Source organism: Aegilops tauschii, chromosome 2, assembly GCF_002575655.3.
Source record: "Aegilops tauschii subsp. strangulata cultivar AL8/78 chromosome 2, Aet v6.0, whole genome shotgun sequence".
NCBI classification, from domain to species: domain Eukaryota; kingdom Viridiplantae; phylum Streptophyta; class Magnoliopsida; order Poales; family Poaceae; genus Aegilops; species Aegilops tauschii.
This window is the reverse complement of record NC_053036.3, coordinates 603,854,053-603,870,305: the sequence shown is the minus strand read 5'-3', so window position 1 is coordinate 603,870,305 and position 16,253 is coordinate 603,854,053.

The following is a 16,253-nucleotide window of genomic DNA, read 5'->3' as shown; positions in this document are numbered from 1 at the left end:
AGTGCTGTTTTAACCTTCTCAAGGACCGGGCGTAGCCACACTCGGTTCAACTAAAGTTGGAGAAACTGACACCCGCCAGCCACCTGTGTGCAAAGCACGTCGGTAGAACCAGTCTCGCGTAAGCGTACGCGTAATGTCGGTCTGGGCCACTTCATCCAACAATACCGCCGAACCAAAGTATGACATGCTGGTAAGCAGTATGATTTGTATCGCCCACAACTTACTTGTGTTCTACTCGTGCATATAACATCTACGCGTAAACCTGGCTCTGATACCACTGATGGGGAACGTAGTAATTTCAAAAAAATTCCTACGCACACGCAAGATCATGGTGATGCATAGCAACGAGAGGGGAGAGTGTTGTCTACGTACCCTCGTAGACCGTAAGCGGAAGCGTTTAACAACGCGGTTGATGTAGTCGTGCACCTTCACGATCCGTCCCGATCAAGTACCGAACGTACGGCACCTCCGCGTTCAGCACACGTTCAGCTCGATGATGTCCTCGCCTTCTCGATCCAGCAAGAGGGGCGAAGTAGTAGATGAGTTCCGGCAGCACGACGGCGTGGTGTCGGTGTTGGTGAAGAACGATCTTCGCAGATCTTCGCCTAAGCACTACGAAAACTATGACAGAGGATAAACTAGAGGGGACGGGGTTGCCGGCACACGGTTTGGTGTTTCTTGATGTGTCTTGGGTGCTAGCCCTACCCCTCTATTTATATGTTGAGCCTTGGGGTCGAAACTTGGAGTAAAAGCCCCCACAAAGTCGGTTTCACCCGAAAGGCAAGAGTCCTTCTCGGACTCTAGGGCCAGACACCAGGGTTCCCGGCGTCTGGCCCCTCGACTCCGCAAAACTTCCTTTTGCGCCTTCCAAAAACCTTGTGGGCTTTCCCCTTTGCGCAAATAAAGTGTTCTCGTACCCAAACATTTCGGGAAACATCCGGAACCTCTTCCGGTGAATTCCGGAACCCTTCCGGAGACGAAACACTATTATCCCATATATCAAACTTTATCTCCGGACCATTCCGTAGTCCTCGTCACGTCCGTGATCTCATCCGGGACTCCGATCAACATTCGGTTACCAACATACATAACTCATATAGTACTATATCGTCAACGAACGTTAAGCGTGCGGACCCTATGGGTTTGAGAACTATGTAGACATGACCGAGACACCTCTCTGGTCAATAACCAATAGCGGAACCTAGATGCCCATATTGGCTCCTACATATTCTACGAAGATCTTTATCGGTCGAACCGCATAACAACATACGTTGTTCCCTTTGTCATCGGTATGTTACTTGCCCGAGATTTGATTGTCGGTATCTCAATACCTAGTTCAATCTCGTTACCGGCAAGTCTCGTTACTCGTTCCGTAGTGCATCATCCCGCAACTAACTCATTAGTCACATTGCTTGCAAGGCTTATAGTGATGTGCATTACCGAGAGGGCCCAAAGATACCTCTCCGATAATCGGAGTGACAAATCCTAATCTCGATATACGCCTACTCAACAAGTACCATCGGAGACACCTATAGAGCACCTTTATAATCATCCAGTTACGTTGTGTCGTTTGGTAGCACACAAAGTGTTCCTCCGGTAAATGGGAGTTGCATAATCTCATAGTCATAGGAACATGTATAAGTCATGAAGAAAGCAATAGCAACATACTAAACGATCAAGTGCTAAGCTAACGGAATGGGTCAAGTCAATCACATCATTCTCCTAATGATGTGATCTCGTTAATCAAATGACAACTCATGTCTATGATTAGGAAACATAACCATCTTTAATTAACGAGCTAGTTAAGTAGAGGCATACTAGTGACACTATGTTTGTCTATGTATTCACACATGTATTACGTTTCCGGTTAATACAATTCTAGCATGAATAATAAACATTTATCATGAAATGAGGAAATAAATAATAACTTTATTATTGCCTCTAGGGCATATTTCCTTCAGTCTCCCACTTGCACTAGAGTCAATAATCTAGATTACATAGTAATGATTCTAACACCCATGGAGTCTTGGTGTTGATCATGTTTTGCTCGTGGAAGAGGCTTAGTCAACGGGTCTGCAACATTCAGATCCGTATGTATCTTGCAAATCTCTATGTCTCCCACCTGGACTTGGTCCTGGATGGAGTTGAAGCGTCTCTTGATGTGCTTGGTTCTCTTGTGAAATCTGGATTCCTTTGCCAAGGCAATTGCACCAGTATTGTCACAAAAGATTTTCATTGGACCCGATGCACTAGGTATGACACCTAGATCAGATATGAACTCCTTCATCCAGACTCCTTCATTTCCTGCTTCCGAAGCAGTTATGTACTCCGCTTCACATGTAGATCCCGCCATGACACTTTGTTTAGAACTGCACCAACTAACAGCTCCACCGTTCAATGTAAATAGGTATCCGGTTTGCGATTTAGAATCGTCCGGATCAGTGTCAAAGCTTGCATCGACGTGACCCTTTACGACGAGCTCTTTGTCACCTCCATAAATGAGAAACATATCCTTAGTCCTTTTCAGGTATTTCAGGATGTTCTTGAGCGCTGTCCAGTGATCCACTCCTGGATTACTTTGGTACATCCCTGCTAAGCTAATAGCAAGGCACACATCAGGTCTGGTACATAGCATTGCATACATGATAGAGCCTATGGCTGAAGCATAGGGAACACTTTTCATTTTCTCTCTATCTTCTGCAGTGGTCGGGCATTGAGTTTGACTCAACTTCACACCCTGTAACATCTTGGAGCATCGTTGGTGTATAGTACGCCTATGGCTTACGCGAGAAGGTGCGTCGGCTACAGTCCATAGCCGGAGTGTCAAGCACACTAGCTCACTCCCCAAATATCATTTCACTGTTCAATCGTTGTTGGTGATAGATGGGGACGTGGACCTGCGTCATGAGGGCAACTTCGGCGGCCCACTCCGGCGAGAGCGCGGCCGGAGCCGCCAGGCGCGTGCTAACAAGCTTCGTGAGGGCGACTGCAATCTGCGTCCGGGCGGCCAAGGCAGCCCAAACGGCCGCTGTTGCTTCTCAGGCGGCGGCAGCAGCATATGCCTCGGGGATAGCAACTGGTGAGAGCGGCACAACAGCTGTCTGTTCCACAGCGGCGGCATTAGCCTTGATGGAGGCCGCCCACTACCATTTCGAGGCCGTCGATGCCCAGCTCATGGCGGTCACCGCACAAATTGAATGAAGCTTCTCCGGCAACGGTCGGCAACCCACGTCCGAAGAGCTGGCAATCGTCGAGAGAGTTCGAGCAGCCGTCCGTTCCTGCGCGGCATACCTTGCCACGATGGAGCCCGCCAGAGCCCAGATCGCGGCCACCCACGCCCAGCTCGTGGAGGCCTATTCCAAAGATATGGCGGACGCGGATGGCGAGATGCTTGCCGAGTATGGTGCAATTGATGCCATGGAGCCCCTTCCCCAGGAGACCGTCGGGCGGGAGCTGGACATGGAGGCGGCGGCGGAGATCGACGAGCACCAGCCGTAGTAGTACTCTTTGTTTTGTTTAATTAAGAGTGCCGGTCTTTAATTTGTTAGAGTAATGTTTAGGTCAGCTAGCTCTGTTTAATTGATGTACTTGCTCGATTAAGAAGTTAGTCTCCCTTGTGTACCCAAATTATGCAATGATGTGGATGACCACTATAACCAGGGAAATTCGAACCAAAATTTTTGACGTTCAAACTCAACACACACGGGTTAAGCTATCTGAATCGTTTGTGATGTTCACATATCGTACACAGTTCTGAATAAGGGACCGTGTCTGATGACACTTTGCACGACAGTTTTTTGGCTGAAGCGATTCCAAATTTTCGGCTTCCGCGGAAATATCTACCTCCCCGCCCCCTCCCCCTTACCAAAAGCCACATTTCCCCTGTTTCCACCTTCCTTTCCAAGTTGAAACCTTCACTCCTTGCTTGCAGCGCCACCTCCTCGTCGGCGACCCTCCTTCACGCTGCTCGACCTCGCCTATCTAGGCAGGTAATTGAAGGAAATATGCCCAAGAGGCAATAATAAAGTTATTATGTATTTCCTTATATCATGATAAATGTTTATTATTCATGCTAGAATTGTATTAACCGGAAACATAATACATGTGTGAATACATAGACAAACAGAGTGTCACTAGTATGCCTCTACTTGACTAGCTCGTTAATCAAAGATGGTTATGTTTCCTAACCATGGACAAAGAGTTGTTATTTGATTAACGGGATCACATAATTAGGATAATGATGTGATTGACTTGACCCATTCCGTTAGCTTAGCACTCGATCGTTTAGTATGTTGCTACTGCTTTCTTCATGACTTATACATGTTCCTATGACTATGAGATTATGCAACTCCCGTTTACCGGAGGAACACTTTGTGTGCTACCAAACGTCACAATGTAACTGGGTGATTATAAAGGTGCTCTACATGTGTCTCCGAAGGTACTTGTTGGGTTGGCGTATTTCGAGATTAGGATTTGTCACTCTGATTGACGGAGAGGTATCTCTGGGCCCACTCGGTAATGCACATCACTTAAGCCTTGCAAGCATTGCAACTAATGAGTTAGTTGCGGGATAATGTATTACGGAACGAGTAAAGAGACTTGCCGGTAATGAGATTGAACTAGGTATTGAGATACCGACGATCGAATCTCGGGCAAGTAACATACCGATGACAAAGGGAACAATGTATGTTGTTATGCGGTCTGACCGATAAAGATCTTCGTAGAATATGTGTGAGCCAATATGAGCATCCAGGTTCCGCTATTGGTTATTGACCGGAGACGTGTCTCGGTCATGTCTACATAGTTCTCGAACCCGTAGGGTCCGCACACTTAACGTTTCGATGACAGTTATATTATGATTTTATATGTTTTGATGTACCGAAGGTTGTTTGGAGTCCCGGATGTCATCACAGACATAACGAGGAGTCTCGAAATGGTTGAGACATGAAGATTGATATATTGGAAGCCTATATTTGGATATCGGAAGTGTTCCGGGTGAAATCGGGATTTTACCGGAGTACCGGAGGGGTTACCGGAACCCCCCGGGGGTTAATGGGCCATAGTGGGCCTTAGTGGAGAAGAGGAGAGGCGGCCAGGGCAAGGGCCGCGCGCCCCTCCTCCCTAGTCCGAATAGGACAAGGAGAGGGGGGCGGCGCCCCCCCCCCCCTTTCCTTCTTCTCCTCCACCTCTTTCCCCCTCTTCTCCTAATCCAACAAGGAAAAGGGAGGGAGTCCTAGGAGTAGGACTCCTCCTGGCGCGCCCCCTCCTGGACGGCCGCACCTCCCCCTTGCTCCTTTATATACGGGGGCAGGGGGCACCCTAGAGACACAACATTGATCGTTTGATCTTTTAGCCGTGTGCGGTGCCCCCTCCACCATAGTCCACCTCGATAATACTGTAGCGGTGCTTAGGCGAAGCCCTGCGTCGGTAGAACATCATCATCGTCACCATGCCGTCGTGCTGACGAAACTCTCCCTCAACACTCGGCTGGATCGGAGTTCGAGGGACGTCATCGGGCTGAACGTGTGCTGAACTCGGAGGTGCCATGCGTTTGGTACTTGATCGGTCGGATCGTGAAGACGTACGACTACATCAACCGCGTTGTGCTAACGCTTCCGCTTTCGCTTTCGGTCTACGAGGGTACGTGGACAACACTCTCCCCTCTCGTTGCTATGAATCACCATGATCTTGCATGTGCGTAGGAATTTTTTTGAAATTACTACGTTCCCTAACAGTGGCATCCGAGCCTGGTTTTATGCCTAGATGTCATATGCACGAGTAGAACACAAGTGAGTTGTGGGCGATATAAGTCATACTGCTTGCCAGCATGTCATACTTTGGTTCGGCGGTATTGTTGGATGAAGCGGCCCGGACCGACATTACACGTACGCTTACGCGAGACTGGTTCTACCGACGTGCTTTGCACACGGGTGGCTGGCGGGTGTCAGTTTCTCCAACTTTAGTTGAACCGAGTGTGGCTACGCCCGGTCCTTGCGAAGGTTAAAACAGCACCAACTTGACAAACTATCGTTGTGGTTTTGATGCGTAGGTAAGAACGGTTCTTGCTAAGCCCAGTCGCAGCCACGTAAAACTTGCAACAACAAAGTAGAGGACGTCTAACTTGTTTTTGCAGGGCATGTTCTGATGTGATATGATCAAGACATGATGCTAAATTTTATTGTATGAGATGATCATGTTTTGTAACCGAGTTATCGGCAACTGTCAGGAGCCATATGGTTGTCGCTTTATTGTATGCAATGCAATCGCCCTGTAATGCTTTACTTTATCACTAAGCGGTAGCGATAGTCGTAGAAGCATAAGATTGGCGAGACGACAAGGATGCTACGATGGAGATCAAGGTGTCGCGCCGGTGACGATGGTGATCATGACGGTGCTTCGGAGATGGAGATCACAAGCACAAGATGATGATGGCCATATCATATCACTTATATTGATTGCATGTGATGTTTATCTTTTATGCATCTTATCTTGCTTTGATTGACGGTAGCATTATAAGATGATCTCTCACTAAATTTAAAGACAAAAGTTTTCTCCCTGAGTATGCACTGTTGCCAAAGTTCGTCGTGCCCAGACACCACGTGATGATCGGGTGTGATAAGCTCTACATCCATCTACAACGGGTGCAAGCTAGTTTTGCACACGCGGAATACTCATGTTAAACTTGACGAGCCTAGCATATGCAGATATGGCCTCGGAACACTGAGACCGAAAGGTCGAGCGTGAATCATATAGTAGATATGATCAACATGGTGATGTTCACCATTTAAAACTACTCCATTTCACGTGATGATCGGTTATGGTTTAGTTTATTTGGATCACGTGATCACTTAGATGATTAGAGGGATGTCTATCTAAGTGGGAGTTCTTAAGTAATATGATTAATTGAACTTTAATTTATCATGAACTTAGTCCTGGTAGTATTAGCATATCTATGTTGTAGATCAATAGCTCGCGTTTAGCTCCCCTGTTTTATTTTGATATGTTCCTAGAGAAAACTGAGTTGAAAGATGTTAGTAGCAATGATGAGGATTGGATCCGTGATCTGAGGATTATCCTCATTGCTGCATAGAAGAATTATGTCCTTGATGCACCGCTAGGTGACAGACCTATTGCAGGAGCAGATGCAGACGTTATGAACGTTTGGCTAGCTCAATATGATGACTACTTGATAGTTTAGTGCACCATGCTTAACGGCTTAGAATCGGGACTTCAAAGATGTTTTGAACGTCATGGACCATATGATATGTTCCAGGAGTTGAAGTTAATATTTCAAGCAAATACCCGAGTTGAGAGAGATATGAAGTCTCCAACAAGTTCTATAGCTAAAAGATGGAGGAGAATAGCTCAAGCAGTGAGCACGTGCTCAGATTGCTTGGGTACTACAATCGCTTGAATCAAGTGGGAGTTAATCTTCCAGATAAAATAGTGATTGGCAGAATTCTCTAGTCACCATCACCAAGTTAGTAGAACTTCGTGATGAACTATAGTATGCAAGGGATGACGAAAACGATTCCCGAGCTTTTCATGATGATGAAATCGATGAAGGTACAAATCAAGAAAAAGCATCAAGTGTTGATGGTTGACAAGACCACTAGTTTCAAGGAAAAGGGCAAAGGGAAGAAGGGGAACTTCAAGAAGAATGGCAAGCAAGTTGTTGCTCAAGTGAAGAAGCCCAAGTCTGGACCTGAGCCTGAGACTAAGTGCTTTTACTGCAAAGGGACTGGTCACTGGAAGCGGAACTACCCCAAGTATTTGGCGGATAAGAAGGATGGCAAAGTGAACAAAGTTATATTTGATATACATGTTATTGATGTGTACTTTACTAGTGTTTATAGCAACCCTCAGTATTTGATACTAGTTCAGTTGCTAAGATTAGTAACTCGAAACGGTAGTTGCAGAATGAACAGAGACTAGTTAAGGTGAAGTGACGATGTGTGTTGGAAGTAGTTCCAAGATTGATATGATCATCATCGCACACTCCCTATACTTTCGGGATTAGTGTTGAACCTAAATAAGTGTTATTTGGTGTTTGCGTTGAGCATGAATATGATTTGATCATGTTTATTGCAATACGGTTATTCATTTAAGTTAGAGAATAATTGTTGTTCTGTTTACATGAATAAAACCTTATATGGTTACACACCCAATGAAAATGGTTTGTTGGATCTCGATCGTAGTGATACACATATTCATAATATTGAAGCCAAAAGATGCAAAATTAATAATGATAGTGCAACTTATTTGTGGCACTGTCGTTTAGGTCATATGGGTGTAAAGCGCATGAAGAAACTCCATGCTGATGGGATTTTGGAATCACTTGATTATGAATCACTTGATGCTTGCGAACCATGCCTTATGGGCAAGATGACTAAGACTCCGTTCTCCGGAACAATGGCGAGCGAGCAACTGACTTATTGGAAATAATACATACTAATGTATGCGATCCGATGAGTGTTGAGGCTCGCGGCTGGTATCGTTATTTTCTGACCTTCACAGATGATTTGAGCAGATATGGGTATATCTACTTGATGAAACATAAGTCTGAAACATTTGAAAAGTTCAAAGAATTTCAGAGTGAAGTGGAAAATCATCGTGACAAGAAAATAAAGTTTCTACGATCTGATCGCGGAGACAAATATTTGAGTTACGAGTTTGGTCTTCAATTAAAACAATGTGGAATAGTTTCACAAATTCATGCCACCTAGAACACCACAGCATAATGGTGTGTCCGAACGTCATAACCGTACTTTATTGGATATAGTGCAATCTATGATGTCTCTTACTAATTTACCACTATCGTTCTGGGGTTATGCATTAGAGACAGCTGCATTCACATTAAATAGGGCACCGTCTAATCCATTGAGACGACACCGTATGAACTATGGTTTGGCAAGAAACCTAAGCTGTCGTTTCTTAAAGTTTGGGGTTGCGATGCTTATGTGAAAAAGTTTCATCCTGATAAGCTCAAACCCAAATCGGAAAAGTGCGTCTTCATAGGATACCCAAAAGTTACTATTGGGTACACCTTCTATCACAGATCCGAAGGCAAGACTTTTTGTTGCTAAATTTGGATCCTTTCTAGAGAAGGAGTTTCTCTCAAAAGAAGTGAGTGGGAGGAAAGTAGAACTTGATGAGGTAACTATACCTGCTCCCTTATTGGAAAGTAGTTCATCACAGAAACCGGTTCCTGTGACACCTACACCAATTAGTGAGGAAGTTAATGATAATGATCATGAAATTTTAGATCAAGTTGTTACTGAACCTCGTAGGTCAAACAGAGTAAGATCCGCACCAGAGTGGTACGGTAATCCTGTTCTGGAAGTTATGTTACTAGACCATGAAGAACCTACGAACTATGAAGAAGCGATGGTGAGCCCAGATTCCGCAAAATGGCTTGAGTCCATGAAATCTGAGATGGGATCCATATATGAGAACAAAGTATGGACTTTGATTGACTTGCCCAATGATCGGCGAGCCATTGAGATTAAATTGATCTTCAAGAGGAAGACGGACGCTGATAGTAGTGTTACTATCTACAAAGCTAGAATTGTCGCAAAAGGTTTTCGACAAGTTCAAGGTGTTGACTACGGTGAGAGTTTCTCACTCGTATCTATGCTTAAGTCTGTCCGAATCATGTTAGCAATTGCCGCATTTTATGAAATCTGGCAAATGGATAAACAAAACTGCATTCCTTAATGGATTTATTAAAGAAGAGTTGTATATGATGCAACCATAAGGTTTTGTCAATCCTAAAGGTGCTAACAAAATATGCAAGCTCCAGCGATCCATCTATGGACTGGTGCAAGCATCTCGAAGTTGGAATATACGCTTTGATAAGTTGATCAAAGGATATAGTTTTATATAGACTTGCGGTGAAGCCTGTATTTACAAGAAAGTGAGTGGGAGCACTACAACATTTCTGATAAGTATATGTGTATGACATATTGTTGATCGGAAATAATGTAGAATTATTCTACAAAGCATAAAGGAGTGTTTGAAATGAGTTTTTCAAAGAAAGACCTCGGAGAAGCTGCTTACATATTGAGCATCAAGATCTATAGAGATAGATCAAGACGCTTGATAAGTTTTTTCAATGAGTACATACCTTGACAAGATTTTGAAGTAGTTCAAAATGGAACAGTCAAAGAAAGAGTTCTTGCCTGTGTTACAAGGTGTGAAATTGAGTAAGACTCAAAGCCCGACCACGGCAGAAGATAGAAAGAGAATGAAAGTCATTCCCTATGCCTTGGCCATAGGTTCTATAAAGTATGCCATGGTGTGTACCAGATCTATTGTATACCCTACACTGATTTTGGCAAGGGAGTACAATAGTGATCTAGGAGTAGATCACTGGACAGCGGTCAAAATTTCCTTAGTGGAATAAGGATATGTTTCTCAATTATGGAGGTGACAAAAAGGTTCGTCGTAAAGGGTTACGTCGATGCAAATTTTGACACTGATCCAGATGACTCTAAGTCTCAATCTGGATACATATTGAAAGTGGGAGCAATTAGCTAGAGTAGCTCCGTGCAGAGCATTGTTGACATAGAAATTTAAAAAATACATACAGATCTGAATGTGGCAGACCCGTTGACTAAACTTCTCTCACAAGCAAAACATGATCACACCTTAGTACTCTTTGGGTGTTAATCACATAGCGATGTGAACTGGATTATTGACTCTAGTAAACCCTTTGGGTGTTGGTCACATGACGATGTGAACTATGGGTGTTAATCACATGGTGATGTGAACTATTGGTATTAAATCACATGGTGATGTGAACTACATTATTGACTCTAGTGCAAGTGGGAGACTGAAGGAAATATGCCCTAGAGGCCATAATAAAGTTATTATTTATTTCCTTATATCATGATAAATGTTTATTATTCATGCTAGAATTGTATTAACCGGAAACATAATACATGTGTGAATACATAGACAAACAGAGTGTCACTAGTGTGCCTCTACTTGACTAGCTCGTTAATCAAAGATGGTTATTTTCCTAACCATGGACAAAGAGTTGTTATTTGTTAACGGGATCACATCATTAGGAGAATGATGTGATTGACTTGACCCATTCCATTAGCTTAGCACTCGATCGTTTAGTATGTTGCTACTGCTTTCTTCATGACTTATACATGTTCCTATGACTATGAGATTATGCAACTCCCGTTTACCGGAGGAACACTTTGTGTGCTACCAAACGTCACAACGTAACTGGGTGATTATAAAGGTGCTCTACAGGTGTCTCCGAAGGTACTTGTTGGGTTGGCATATTTCGAGATTAGGATTTGTCACTCCGATTGTCGGAGAGGTATCTCTGGGCCCACTCGGTAATGCACATCATTTAAGCCTTGCAAGCATTGCAACTAATGAGTTAGTTGCGGGATGATGTATTACAGAACGAGTAAAGAGACTTTCCGGTAACGAGATTGAACTAGGTATTGAGATACCGACGATCGATCTCGGGCAAGTAACATACCGATGACAAAGGGAACAACGTATGTTATTATGCGGTCTGACCGATAAAGATCTTCGTAGAATATGTGGGAGCCAATATGAGCATCCAGGTTCCGCTATGGTTATTGACCGGAGACATGTCTCGGTCATGTCTACATAGTTCTTGAACCCATAGGGTCCGCACGCTTAACGTTTCAATGACAGTTATGTTATGAGTTTATATGTTTTGATGTACTGAAGGTTGTTCGGAGTCCCGGATGTGATCACGGACATGACGAGGAGTCTCGAAATGGTCGAGACATGAAGATTGATATATTGGAAGCCTATATTTGGATATCGGAAGTGTTCCGGGTGAAATCGGCATTTTACCGGAGTACCGGAGGGGTTACCGGAACCCCCCGGGGGTTAATGGGCCATAATGGGCCTTAGTGGAGAAGAGGAGAGGCGGCTAGGGCAAGGGCCGCGCGCCCCTCCCCCCTAGTCCGAATAGGACAAGGAGAGGGGGGCGGCGCCCCCCCTTTCCTTCTTCTCCTCCACCTCTTTCCCCCTCTTCTCCTAATCCAACAAGGAAAAGGGAGGGAGTCCTACTCCCTGTGGGAGTACCGGGAGTAGGACTCCTCCTGGCGCGCCCCCTCCTGGCCGGCCGCACCTCCCCCCTTGCTCCTTTATATACTGGGGCAGGGGGGCACCCTAGACACACAACAATTGATCATTTGATCTTTTAGCCGTGTGCGGTGCCCCCCTCCACCATAGTCCACCTCGATAATACTGTAGCGGTGCTTAGGCGAAGCCCTGCGTCGGTAGAACATCATCATCGTCACCACGCCGTCGTGCTGACGAAACTCTCCCTCAACACTCGGCTGGATCGGAGTTCGAGGGACGTCATCGGGCTGAACGTGTGCTGAACTCAGAGGTGCCGTGCGTTTGGTACTTGATCGGTCGGATCATGAAGACGTACGACTACATCAACCGCGTTGTGCTAACGCTTCCTCTTTCGGTCTACATGGGTACGTGGACAACACTCTCCCCTCTCGTGGCTATGCATCACCATGATCTTGCGTGTGCGTAGGAATTTTTTTGAAATTACTACGTTCCCTAACAGTAATCCACACCCGACCCCCATCCTCCTCCTCCTTCCACATCCCACATGCCCCGACCGCCGGCACGAGCGCGACACCTTCCACCCAAATCACCGACCCCTCCACCAAATAAGCGCCGCCCTAAGCCATGGTGCACGCAGTATAGCCAGGATCTCAAGGAGCATTTGGCAGCAGAGAAGTAAATCACGGCCGCACGCGCGGATGAGGTCACGATGGCTGCCATTCGTGCCGACCCCTAGATCTTGGAGGAGCACCTCGCCGTCGAGGCCACCGTTGATGCCTCACGCGCCGATGCCGCCACGCGGTTGGCTGCTTTAAATGATAGTTCATGGCGTTTTCTCGAGGCCATCGTTTGCTAGCTACTGCCTTTCCTTAACAAATTCTAGTGAATTGTGCTATATACTTTTACCATGCATTCTTCTGCTATAGTGTATATGTTTTATATGTCGTGCAATGTGGTGTTCAGTTAACTGCTTGATTCAATTCTGCAAATGTGATGTTCAATTCTTCAGGGTGCAATATTTCGAAGTTGTTAAGCATGCTTGGTTTGGTTAACTGTCTGATCTTCTATTACGAGTATGTTATATTGTGCAATGTGGTGCTCAGTTAACGTTTGGTTCATTTTTTATGGTGTTTAGTTAACTGCTTGGTTCAATTCTGCAATGCGATGTTCAATTGGTGTGGCTACATTCTGTTATTGTATACCATGTGAGAAATAAATCGAATTTGGTTGTACTAAATACATGAGAAACAAATACAATTGCTATATTTCCAAGTTGTTAAGCATGCTTGGTTTGGTTAACTGTCTGATCTTCTATTAGGAGTATGTTATATTGTGCAAATGTGGTGCTTAGTTAATGTTTGGTTCATTTGTTGTGGTGTTTAGCTAACTACTTGGTTCAATTCTACACTGCGATGTCCAATTGTCGTGGGTAGAATTTTGTATTGTTGTGCATGTGAGGAATAAATCAAATTTGGCTGCACTTAATACATGAGAAACATATACAAGTGCTATATTTCCTAGTTATTAATCATGCTTGGTTTGGATAAATGGGTTTTCCATGTGGCTTGAATTAATCTGATGAATCTGCAATGTGCTTATTTTTTATCAACATATTTTACTGATAGCATGCGAACCCTTACTTAACCTGATGACTAACTACCTTATATGTGTTGCAGGGAAACAATGGGAAGCACTGAGGTTTACAATCGAGGTTAGCACGTGCATGGTCCGTTGTCTAATAGCACATTATTATGCAATTGCAGGAACCATTCTAATATTTAGGTTTTTAACAATTTGATCTTGCACATGTAGGTCCTATTGTCAGAGGTTTTGACCCACTGTTCGACCTTTTTTGCATATGGGGAAATGAGTTGTCCATGAATATCAGTCAAGTCAAGAAACTCAGAAAGATTGTTAGGATAAAGAAATTAGCGACAAAAAACAACAAGATCTTTGTCTGCACAATGAAGAAAACATCAGTTCACTACAGGATGGTACTAACTATTATACCTTGCCTTTTTATTCCTTTGCCCCATTTCCAATATAGAGAAGATATTTATGCACATCCTTGTTTTCAGGCCTTTCCAAAGCAGTTCACTGACGATTACCTCTCAAACCACCTGTATGGTCAGAAGGCGAGGAAGGTATTCATACAACACCCACGGTTCAATATTGAAGTGTTCCTGAAGAGGACGAAGGATGGACGGTCAATCATCCACAGGCACTGGCCTAAAGTTACAAAGACCTTCAACATCAATGAAGGCTCAATATTCGTCTTCTGCTTCAGCAGTTTTCCAGATGAGATACGTCTGTCTATGCCGTCTATGATGCTAATTTTGAAAGGTTATAGACATTGCATGTGAAACTTGGTCCTGGTGTAGTTGTGTAATGGGGTAACTGAGTGCTGAAGCTATATGATTTTGTACTCTGATGTATTTCAATTATGAAAATGAAATATATTGTGTGCTTAATATGAAATGTCAATTAGATTAATAAATGGATTATGAATAATCGAATAATTAGCCCGCTAATTGGGTGTTTCTATTGCAAATGGTTATTGAGAAAACACTGTCTGCGATACATTCAATAACGCACACAGTTTCTAGGAATAAACCGTGTTAGATTAATGAATAATCACACACGACATCCTCTTGAAAACTATTTGTGTTAGGCCACCTGGCGCAAACGTTTACCATATAAAAATTGTGTGTGATGGACAGCCCTTGACACACAGTTTCTTCTAGGCACCGTGTGTGATGAATTCAATAACGCAAACGATCAAATTATTAATATCGTGTGCAATGGAAACGCTATCACAAACGATTTAACCGGGAAAATTGTGTGTGATGTACTTGCGAACAGAAACGTTTTCCTTGGAGCGACTGTGTGGGATGTATATACGAACGGAAACGTTTAGCGCTGGCTGACCGTGTGGGATGTACTTACGACCGGAAATGATTTTGCCTATATAATTCTATTTTTTTAGCACTACTGTACGTATTTCTGTATTTGACTGCTCGCCGGTCGCACACGACCTCATTTTGCCGAGCGTGTGTACCAGGAGGGCATATCCCCGACGGTTTCTGGATCGTGTGGGAAGGACCCCCCTATCGCCCACACTCACATGGAGACGGTTCCAAAGGCCGTCGGGGAAAGGGGTTAAAAACCGTTTGCTTAGCAGCTCGTTGTACTAGTGAAGGATCGAGTCCGGAATGATGATATACAAGATAGAGTTGAAGTAACACCAATTAAAGAGAAGTTTGTCCAACATCATTTGAGATGGTTTGGGCATATTCAGCGCATGCCTCCAGAAGCTCCAGTGCATAGTGGACGGCTAAAGCGTGCGAAAAATGTCAAGAGAGGTCGGGGTAGACTAAATTTGACATGGGAGGAGTCCGTTAAGAGAGACCTGAAGGATTGGAGTATCACCAAAGAACTAGCTATGAACAGGGGTGCGTGGAAGCTTGTTGTCCATGTACCAGAGCCATGAGTTGGTCAAGAGATCTTATGGGTTTCACCTCTAGCCTACCCCAACTTGTTTGGAACTAAAGGCTTTGTTCTTGTTGAGATAGAGTTGGAGTAGCACCAATTGAGGAGAAGCTTGTCCAACATGAGATGGTTTGGGCATCAGCGCAGGTCTCCAGAAACTCGAGTGCATAGCGGACGGGTAAAGCGTGTGGAGAATGTCAAGAGAGGTCTGGATAGACCGAATTTGACATTGAAGGAGTCCATTAAGAGAGACCTGAAGGATTGGAGTATCACCAAAGAACTAGCTATGAACAGGGGTGCGTGGAAGCTTACTATCCATGTCCAGAGCCATAATTGGTCGCGAGATCTTCTGGGTTTCACCTCTAGCCTACCCCAACTTGTTTGAGATTAAAGGCTTTGTTGTTGCTGTTGTTGTTGTTTCATTATATTCGAAAGACACTTTACATAAAATTTTGAAAATAGTTAATCTTGCATTTTAAAAGTATTAAATAGGTATAGAAAAATGTTTCTATTGTATACGAAAATATGTATAAATGTGAATGCAACAAATGGAAAACGTTAATCATGTAGACGAAAAATATTAATCATATTTATGAAAAATGTTTCTGACGATTATAAATTGTTGCATATTTCAAAATAAATATACATGTTAAAAAATGTTTATACAATGTAAAGAAAAA